The sequence below is a fragment of the Eucalyptus grandis genome, chromosome 7, assembly GCF_016545825.1.
Source record: "Eucalyptus grandis isolate ANBG69807.140 chromosome 7, ASM1654582v1, whole genome shotgun sequence".
NCBI classification, from domain to species: Eukaryota; Viridiplantae; Streptophyta; class Magnoliopsida; order Myrtales; family Myrtaceae; genus Eucalyptus; species Eucalyptus grandis.
This window is the reverse complement of record NC_052618.1, coordinates 29,619,857-29,628,958: the sequence shown is the minus strand read 5'-3', so window position 1 is coordinate 29,628,958 and position 9,102 is coordinate 29,619,857. Positions and strand designations below refer to the sequence as shown.

Below are 9,102 nucleotides of genomic sequence, written 5' to 3'. Positions count from 1 at the left end.
GTTTTCATGATCAAAAGCTTATTAAAAAAAAAGACTATTTTGTTCTTATAGACAATATGAGCAGAGAATTATGTTTTAAAAACTTACGCTGGGCTTGCGAAATTCATGACAGGCTGGATGACTATGCAAGCAATGAGCTCGAGCAATGGATCTCACGACAGGGCAGTGAGCTTCTTGGTTTCAGAACTAAAGTTATAACTCCACCCATGAGACGCTGAAGCACCTGTTTGGAAATTCACAGAGATTACATGAAACAGAGAAAACTCAGTGGATGACCAGAAATCATGAGGCATACATATTACACCTCGCACCTTGTATTCCTCTCAGGAGATACCAATGCAGGATGAAGCTCCTTAGATGCCATAAGATGAACTTCAACCTTTCATCCTCTCTCGGACGACAAAGTCCCCATCACATCAGTACCTATGACTGCTTGGTTCCTTCTGAAATATTTAGAGGACGATTAACTTTACCTGTACCGACTAATATTGCACAATTTAAACATGAACTTTACTCAACTCCCATAAGATAAAGTAAAAGTAAATAATACCTGGTCAGTAGGCCAACAAGGTTAATTGCTTCAACTCTTCCTGATATCTCCCCAAGAGCATCCATGATTATTGCACAATTATGTGCTCAGGAAAATCCCTATCTGGTGTGATATCAGTGTACCATAAATCTATAACGAAATCCCTCAGGATTTTGTCGATGAACGGGGTCATTGCAGCTTCCGCAATAGGTGAATCAATTTTTCTCTTCCATTTTGGAGGAAATGGAGGAGTTGTAAGACGTGAGTCATTTATGGATAATTGCCTCTCCTTTAGAATAGATAAATAAGACCTGGAATGGACGGACCGAACTCTCCACTGGAAATCAACTTCATTGAAGACAATCCGCATTGCAGAAACAAATAGTATTGCTATATGTAAATTCATCCACATTGATTTACTTGTATCTGCAACATATATACATCTTCAGAACAGTCATCTTACCGATGAATCAGCTAAAACTGATGATCAGATTTAACAGAGGAAAAGGCTTCATACATGGGCACCGAAATACTGAGGCAAATTAGCAACCAGTTTGTCGGCGAAGGACATCTTAATCTATCTGTGTGCGTGCGTGTACTTTTTAATGCTAAGTTACCCACTCACCTGTGTCTAGGGATATGCCTAATCTTGCATGCACATTTCAACATTTAAGTGTGAGACTCAAAGTCCAGGTTCAGTAACGTATGCAAATCTACAATGGTAATTTTTATTATTATATATTTTCAGGAAAAAGGAAAAGAAAAAGAACAGATTACAGTCAAACCGGATCCACATGTGCATTCCAAAATTTCCACAGTAGAATTAATTTCATGGCTAAAACGCTAGTAACCCTTGTCGATAGCTGCATTTTGATACTGCACATTGCCAGATAATGGGAAGAGAGTGCATCGACAACCGGAAACCACCAAATATACACTCCGATTCCAGCGTGCATATTTATTTAAGGAGAGTTTATAACAAATATACACTCCGTTGAATTAAATTAATATCACAAAAAATCACAACAAACAGTACGCTTGGGAAGGGTAAAATTTCAAATTAATAAATTCATCAATTATTATATATCACAGTAAAAATTAACAAAAACTAATAAAAGGTAAATATAAACAAACTTCCTCAAAGTAACGCTATAATAATGACTCTTCTTCAATGCATGACAGAGACTGATCAGGAATAGGCATCTCCATTGGATGGTCAGATTGAATACTAACTCCTGGATTTACCTGAGCGAAAAACCGAACAAAGAAAGAACAAACAATAGTCAAGCTTTAGTATGCTCGGACAATATGTTGCTTTGTTTCAACCTAAAGTACTATTTGCTCACCCTTGCACCATTCAGGCCAGCTGAGGCCCGGCTCTTGCCAACCTTGCTCTCCTACTTCTCCTTTTTACTATGTGACAGAGAACCGTCTATAAAGACAAAATAATACTGGTGATGAGCTTCAGGGTTAAGACGACTAAAACTCAATTGTTGCACGAAAATATATTATGCACGAGACACGTCGCATCACTCATCAAAACTGAAGGAATTTAAATTTCAAGAACAAATTGTCCCCTTTGTTGCTGCAGAATCACTTTATTTTTGGACAGTCTAACCTTCGTTTGTCTTTAGAACTAAAACTTAAAATGATTATTGGTGAGTTTCGCTTCTCCATCTTCCTCATGAAATTCTACAAAATACAGTGGGAAAAGTCCTGACTTGCGGAAACTATTGTTTAAAGTACAGCTGGAGTTAAAGGTAAATCGCACTTGAAATATGGCACGATCATGAACTCACAAAGCCAGAAACCTTAAGAGGATGAATGAGGAACATATCTGGAGAGATGAAATCAATTTTACCTACACTTGTAAGCATGTTAAGTTGCTCAATTAGGAGAACCAAAAGAAAAGAAGTCAAGTACCTGGTCCGAAATTTCACTGTTTGAATCATCTGAATATAGATGATATTCATGATTGACCACATCACTCCTGCGGCCACTTGGTTGTCGACCTTCATAGTAAACGAAAATCTCTCTTGAACCCGATTGGCTTATCAGTGTACGATGCTGGGATATCTCGCTTTCGACCCGTCTCTTTCCAATATCCCAACTCGGTAGTCCTCTGACGACCACCGACACAGAAGCAGTAACACTCGCGTTCATTTGACTTTTCCTTTGAAAGTGCTACAACCAAAGATGGTTTACTCGACCATGATAAAGTAGGGAAATAGAGAACTCTAAGAACTAAACTTAAGTTACCATCATATAGCGTAAATAATTGCGCAGCCTCCCAGTTATAGATGTATATCTCAGGAATAACGGGACGATCTTCCTTTGCTCGAAGGATGTATATCTCAGGAATAACGGGACGATCTTCCTTTTCTCCTTCGAGCTTCCTTTTTAAGAAATGACCAACGAGTTCTTCCTCTGTTGGCTTGAATCTGTATCCCACCTGCCGCGCCTCCATTGATCCTGCCATGCTGATGCTTGCTATCTTACATACAATTCTGCAATGGAAAAGAGGAGAGTAGCGAATGACACAGTGAAAGAAGCAGAGGAAGATAACACACACAGGAAACGAGCCTACTCGTGTGCTTGGGTTGGCTTGGCAAGAGTGCCTGAACCAGATCGTTCGAGGCATATATATATATAGGGCATTAAGCTTGACAGACAAGGTGAGAAGAAGTCAACACAGGAACCAAAATACTGCTCCACGACAAAAATTAAGATCTTTTCAATCCACAACGCCAATTACATTGATGTGCTTGAAGAGTCTGAAATTAGAAGAGGATTGATAAATGTTCCAATGAAGTGAGTATATCCATATGTGTATGAATTCAAATTGGTAAAATATGTGTCATGTTTGAGCCCACTAAACCAAAGCCTAAGTTTTTCCAAATATTCAAAGTAATAAATATTGGCCTGCGCTTACACGCAAAAATAAAGTATATTTTTGCAATAATTGAGTTATACTATTTGTTATGTTGGATGTTAAAATTATAAATTTAAGTGTTTTTATTTTATCATGAAAATAGAAATGTCCGTTTCTTCGTAACACAAAGGTAGTTTTTCGCGTCTTCAGTTAGCATCTGAAATTGTTAGAAAGAAAATTGATTTCCACTCTTTCTTTAATATCATGCATTATTGGAATTCCTAGGTTTACATTCCAGCGCTCGCACCACGCTCGCACCAACTCGTTTGATGGCGACATTTAAAAAAGGAATGACTTTAAGCTTGACAGACAAGGTGAGAAAGGTCAAATGACAAATGCTCTCAGCTCGACGACAAAAATTTAAAGAATGAAAGGTTGCTCTAAGGATTTTCCTGCTTTTCAAATTTTGTTGCTTGTGGTTCCCATTCCAACTATCAAATGTAATTTCTTTTTTTCCTTTATCGCCTTGTAGGGCCCACTCTTCGGGCAAATTTGCTCGTCGCCCACGTGGTCAAGAAGAAGTGAACGTCCCAAAATCATCTATTAAGATTTGTATAATTCTATGATTTTGACTAACTTAATTAGCCAAAAAAAAAAGAAAAGAAAATTTGCCAACCTTAGTATTTATGTGATGAAGTGAACCTGAGCCAACAAGTTCGGGCTATCCACCTGAGTATTTTTGTTGGTCAAGTATCCAACTCTGGGCCAGGCTTTTTAATGTAACTTGATCCACGGCTCGGGTTTGTAACTATTTCATAAGTAACATCCCTTCCGAATAGTTACTTTCAGTGTTACATTCTGAGCTGTTTAAGCTACTTCTATCTTTCTGCATTCTGAGTCTACTCCTTTCGAGGATTTGGCCGATATGATACAAGCCGAATATTTAGTGGGCAAATGTGTAACATTCTAAGTAGCAAGTAACCCTTCAGCAAAAAAAAATTAAAATAAAATAAAAGTAGCAAAAACCCTTATTTAAATCAACTGAAGTTAGAGTTGCATTCAGCAATGGAATTGGTTGAACCAAAAGAATCTCGAATCCTTCAAATGAACATGGTGTTTGATGAAATTATCGAACCAAAGAAATAAGAATAAGGTAATATGGAAAAAAGAAACTATTTGAAAATAAAATAGAAAATAACCCTAATTAAAATCAATTAGAGGTTACCAATAGATTTAGATAAAAGTACAAATATAAACCAAGTAAGTGTTGAATCTTTCCATTGAACTTACTATGAAACTGAGTTATTGAACTAATGAAGTCAAGAGAAAAGGTGATGTGAGGGAAAGAACAATTTTCTTGAAACTAAAATAGTTGATAACCCTAATTGTCTGGAGATTAAGGGTTGCATTTAACATTATCATCTGCTCTAATAAGGGGCTTTATCTTCTCCCCTTCACGCCTCGTCTCCATCAGTTACAGACGACATCTCCACCACACGACACCACGAACACCATTCCAACAACCACGAGTGACTTTTCGAGCATCATAAGCACAATCGCCGGGCCAGGCGACCTAGGTTGGATTTTCTTATGAATAAATTTGCTCTTTCTTTTCATTTTCAAGAAGCGATCTTGCAAATAACGAGTTCTTGCGAAGAACTCTTGCTACATGTTGGTTTTTCTCTTGTGTGGGATGTGATCTTTTAATTTTTTGCTCCGTTAACACAGTTGTTTCAGACCGACCAAAAACAAAACACAGTTGTTTCAGGCTTGGGTCGAACCCAGCCAGCCCGGCCTGAGAAAAATCATTGCCGGGCCAAGTTTTTGCCCATTTGGGTCAGGCCAACAAACTCGGCCCAATAAAATCAAGGCTGAATTGTTCGGGTCGGGTGGATTCTTCTACGAAAAACCCAGCGTCATTTGTGTGCCCTTACTGAAAATCCCACGTTGACCGAATGTACGGCAAAGGCTTCATCGAGTAATCCATAAGTAAATGCACACCTCAGGTAGACCCCCTTGGGTTACCCGGCCACTCCAAAAAGGAAAGGAGGCCAGGATCCCCGCGATGATGCGGCCAGTGAAACATCCCAGACGCATTACATGGGAAATGACCAGTGAGCTTGGATAATAACCAAGTCTGGGTGGCCGTATGTGGTCAACATTTACACCGGTCCGGCTCGTCCCCAAAAGGATTGCTTGTAGTAACTACATATTTTGGAGTGGATTAAGACGGTGGTGGGTCCGACTTATGAATAACATCGGTATCAATTTGCTTAGACTCGCTTTTTTTTTTTTTTTTTTCTTTTCAAAGGTAAAAAAGCAGCAATATTTTCACTCTATATATGACTAAATCCACCCCATTTTCAGTAAAAGACAAGATTGCCCTCAATCATTCGCTTCCAATTTAAAGTGGTGGTCCCATTTCTTTTCTTTTCTTAATTTTCACCTCCATTTAGAATCTAGAGCCATAATTAAGCATTTCATACATTTTGTTTTGGTCTATTATGGGTATCCCATATATATTGAGGGCATTAGGTTTTCTTTTTCATTTTTAAATTTTAATTATGTAAAAATAAACTTTTTGAAAAAGAATTTTTAAAGAAAATATATATCAAGTTTCTTTAATTACAACATCAAAGAATTTGAATTCTTTCTTTACTATTGGCCGGTTAATTTTATACAGAGCAAGTGAGACACTATAGAAGTATCTAGAAATACACTAAAAACATCGATGTGGAAAGGTTATGGATAATGAGGTATCTTGATATTTTTATCGTAAACATTTTATGTATGCTATTACATTTTGTCAATCCAAAATGACGAGATTTCATTGGCATTTGAAAATATTATTTTGTGCAATCTTTTAAATAATTAAATTTCATCTTTTAAAGTTTCACATTGGAAACTATAAATGTGATTTAATTTTGGAACCTTTAAAGAGGATTTTCTTTCTCCATCCTATCATCTCATTTAAGACAACTGATAAGAAATGGATTAATGATATGCACAACAAAAGTGGTTTATAGACAAGTCATTGTTATTAAAAATTATCTATCTTAATTTTTAGAAGATTTTCTTTGGTAATCAATCCATAAGGTTGCTCGACAAAGTAAAAAGATTTAGGTTTCATGAATATTTCCTTTCAACAAAACTAACTTCCAAGGAAATAAAATCTATCAATAAAAAGAAAACATAGTGCACACGATACGCCAAAAAACATGTGAACTTCTCAAGTTTGGCAATTAGATCCTATATAGAAATATAAAAGCTAAGATAAGAAGGAAAGTAAAGAAATTTGCGACATGGGTTTAAATTGCAATGAATGAGTTTTGGCAATTTTGTCCTTTTATTGAAAGTTGGATGAATTTAGCCATATAAAGGGGTGGAAATAGCGCGCGCCTAATAAAATAAATTAAATGAGAATATACCGAAATCGGGGGAAAGCATTTGGCACAAGGAAGTGGGCCTAGGCCCATGGGCCGGTAGCACTTTCGATTAGGCAAAGTTTATCGGCTCCTCTTCATCATCTTTCCGATTGGCCATGGTCATTCCTCTCTCATCCGGCCGCCGCGCGAGCAGAAGCTCGAAACGACATGCTCCTGGCCGCCACGGCCTCTGAGCTCTCTCTCCCTTCGCCCCCGCCGCCGCCGCCGCTCTTCCGACGGCCTCCGTTTCGTAAACCAGGGACGGGTTCCAAGTGAATCTACTTTCCACATTCTCATAGTTGCATATCTGAGTGCACCCATCCAAGGTTGCCTCGTGGGAGCATGCGGTATTTACAATCGCATGATCCAGTTAGGAAGAATCAGCGTCGACTTAGTTTGCACAACGCTCTATTCAGAGCTCTGGTAATCGGCTCGGGAGCCTTGTCCAAACATCATCTCAAGCAAGCAGAGATTATATTCCATAATTTGGTGACATCTAGGCTCGAAATACACGAGGATATTTACGGAGGTCTCATATGGCTGCATAGCTATCCGGACACTATAGACAGAGAGCGGATCGCTGAACTTAGAAAGGAGATGCACGAATCTGGAATTGAAGAGACTCGAGAGGTGCTTTTATCTGAACTGAGTGCTTGCTCTAAGGAGGGGAGTTTAGATGAAGCTGAAGGGGTTTGGCTCAAACTTCAGCACTCAGGTAATAAGCTTCCTTCTCTACCTTATGCGTACAAAATGGAAGTCTATGCGAAGGTTGCAGAGCACATGAAGTCATTGAATTTATTCAGGAGATGCAGGAGCGTTTGGGTTCTGCTACCGTGGCAGCATACCATAAAATTATAGAGGTGATTTGTAAAGCTCAAGATGTGGAATTGGCAGAATCTCTCATGGCAGAATTCAAGAATAGTGGTCTAAAGCCCCTCGGTCCTTCATTTGTTTACATGATGAATATGTATTTCAACTTAGGCCTGCATGATAAACTGGAGTCAGCTTTCTCCCAGTGCCAATAGAAGCGTCAGCCAAATCGTGTGATGTATGGCATTTACTTACTCGGATTCTTTGGTGAGGATTGGTGACATTAGCAAAGCCGAGGAGATTTTTAGTGAAATGCATAGTGGCGGAGCTATTGGCATCAGTGGGCGTAATTGCAACTCCATTTTAGGTGGTTGTTTATCTGCTGGGGACTATGTGAAGGCAGAAAAATTATACCATCTAATGTGTCAGAAAAATACAAAAAATGAACCGGCCTCAATGGAAAAGCCTGACCCTATCCTTAGTTTGAGAGGAAAAGTGGTTAAGAAGCCATTGAGCCTCAAGCTGACCAAAGAGCAAAGAAATTTTAGTGGGTATGCTCTTAGGTGGTTTACAAATAGATTCTGATGAACAGAGAAAAAACCACATGATCAAGTTCTAGTTTAATGAGAGTTCTGGGATGCATTCTGCTCTGAAGAGACATATCTACGAGCATTACCATGAGTGGCTACATCCTTCTTGCGAGATGGATGATAATTCCACTCAAATACCAAATAGCTTCTCCACGATTCGTCATTCATATTTCGGTTTCTATGCAGATCAGTTTTGGCCCAGAGGGAAACCAGTGATTCCGAAGTTAATACATCGGTGATTGTCACCATGCGTCCTTGCATACTGGTACATGTATGGGGCTACAGGATGTCGTCAGGAGATATCTTGCTTAGACTTACAGGAAGTCAAGAAGGAGTTGAGAGAGTTGTTGAGGCGTTAAAAGCAAAGTCCTTGGATTGCAGGGTAAAGAGGAAAGGACAGGTATTTTGGATAGGTCTACTAGGAAGCAATTCTATGTGGTTTTGGAAAATGATTGAACCTTATGTACTGACTTGAATTTTGCTCAAGAGGATGATGGAGAATCCTCAGCTTCAATAGTGGTTCTGACTCTGATAAGAATTCTGATAACACTGAAGAGGATAGGTAGTGGAGATACACCTGAAGTTTGTTTTTGTATCCTGATATCATTCATTGGCTTCACCGTGAGAAATTCCAAACCTCCACCGTAACACTGCAATTTGTGATGAAATCTAGGATATCATGTGCAATGGTTGGAATCATTCAACCCCCACCTTTATGCCATTTTGAGTTCATCTGAAGCTATATATGTATAATATATAAAATGTAGAGCAAGTTTTTACAAAGCGAAAGCGTGATGTACTAAATTAACCTCCTTTTCTTTCAATTCACGTTCATTGTTATGAATGATGCTTTTCCATTTCTGTGGGGGACTTATC

At 38.6% G+C, this 9,102-nt stretch overlaps 1 pseudogene; it reads left to right on the top strand.

Moving 5' to 3' along the window:
* Window positions 1-6,132: 6,132 nt before the first annotated feature.
* Window positions 6,133-8,701, top strand: LOC120296046 (annotated as a pseudogene).
* Window positions 8,702-9,102: the final 401 nt, after the last annotated feature.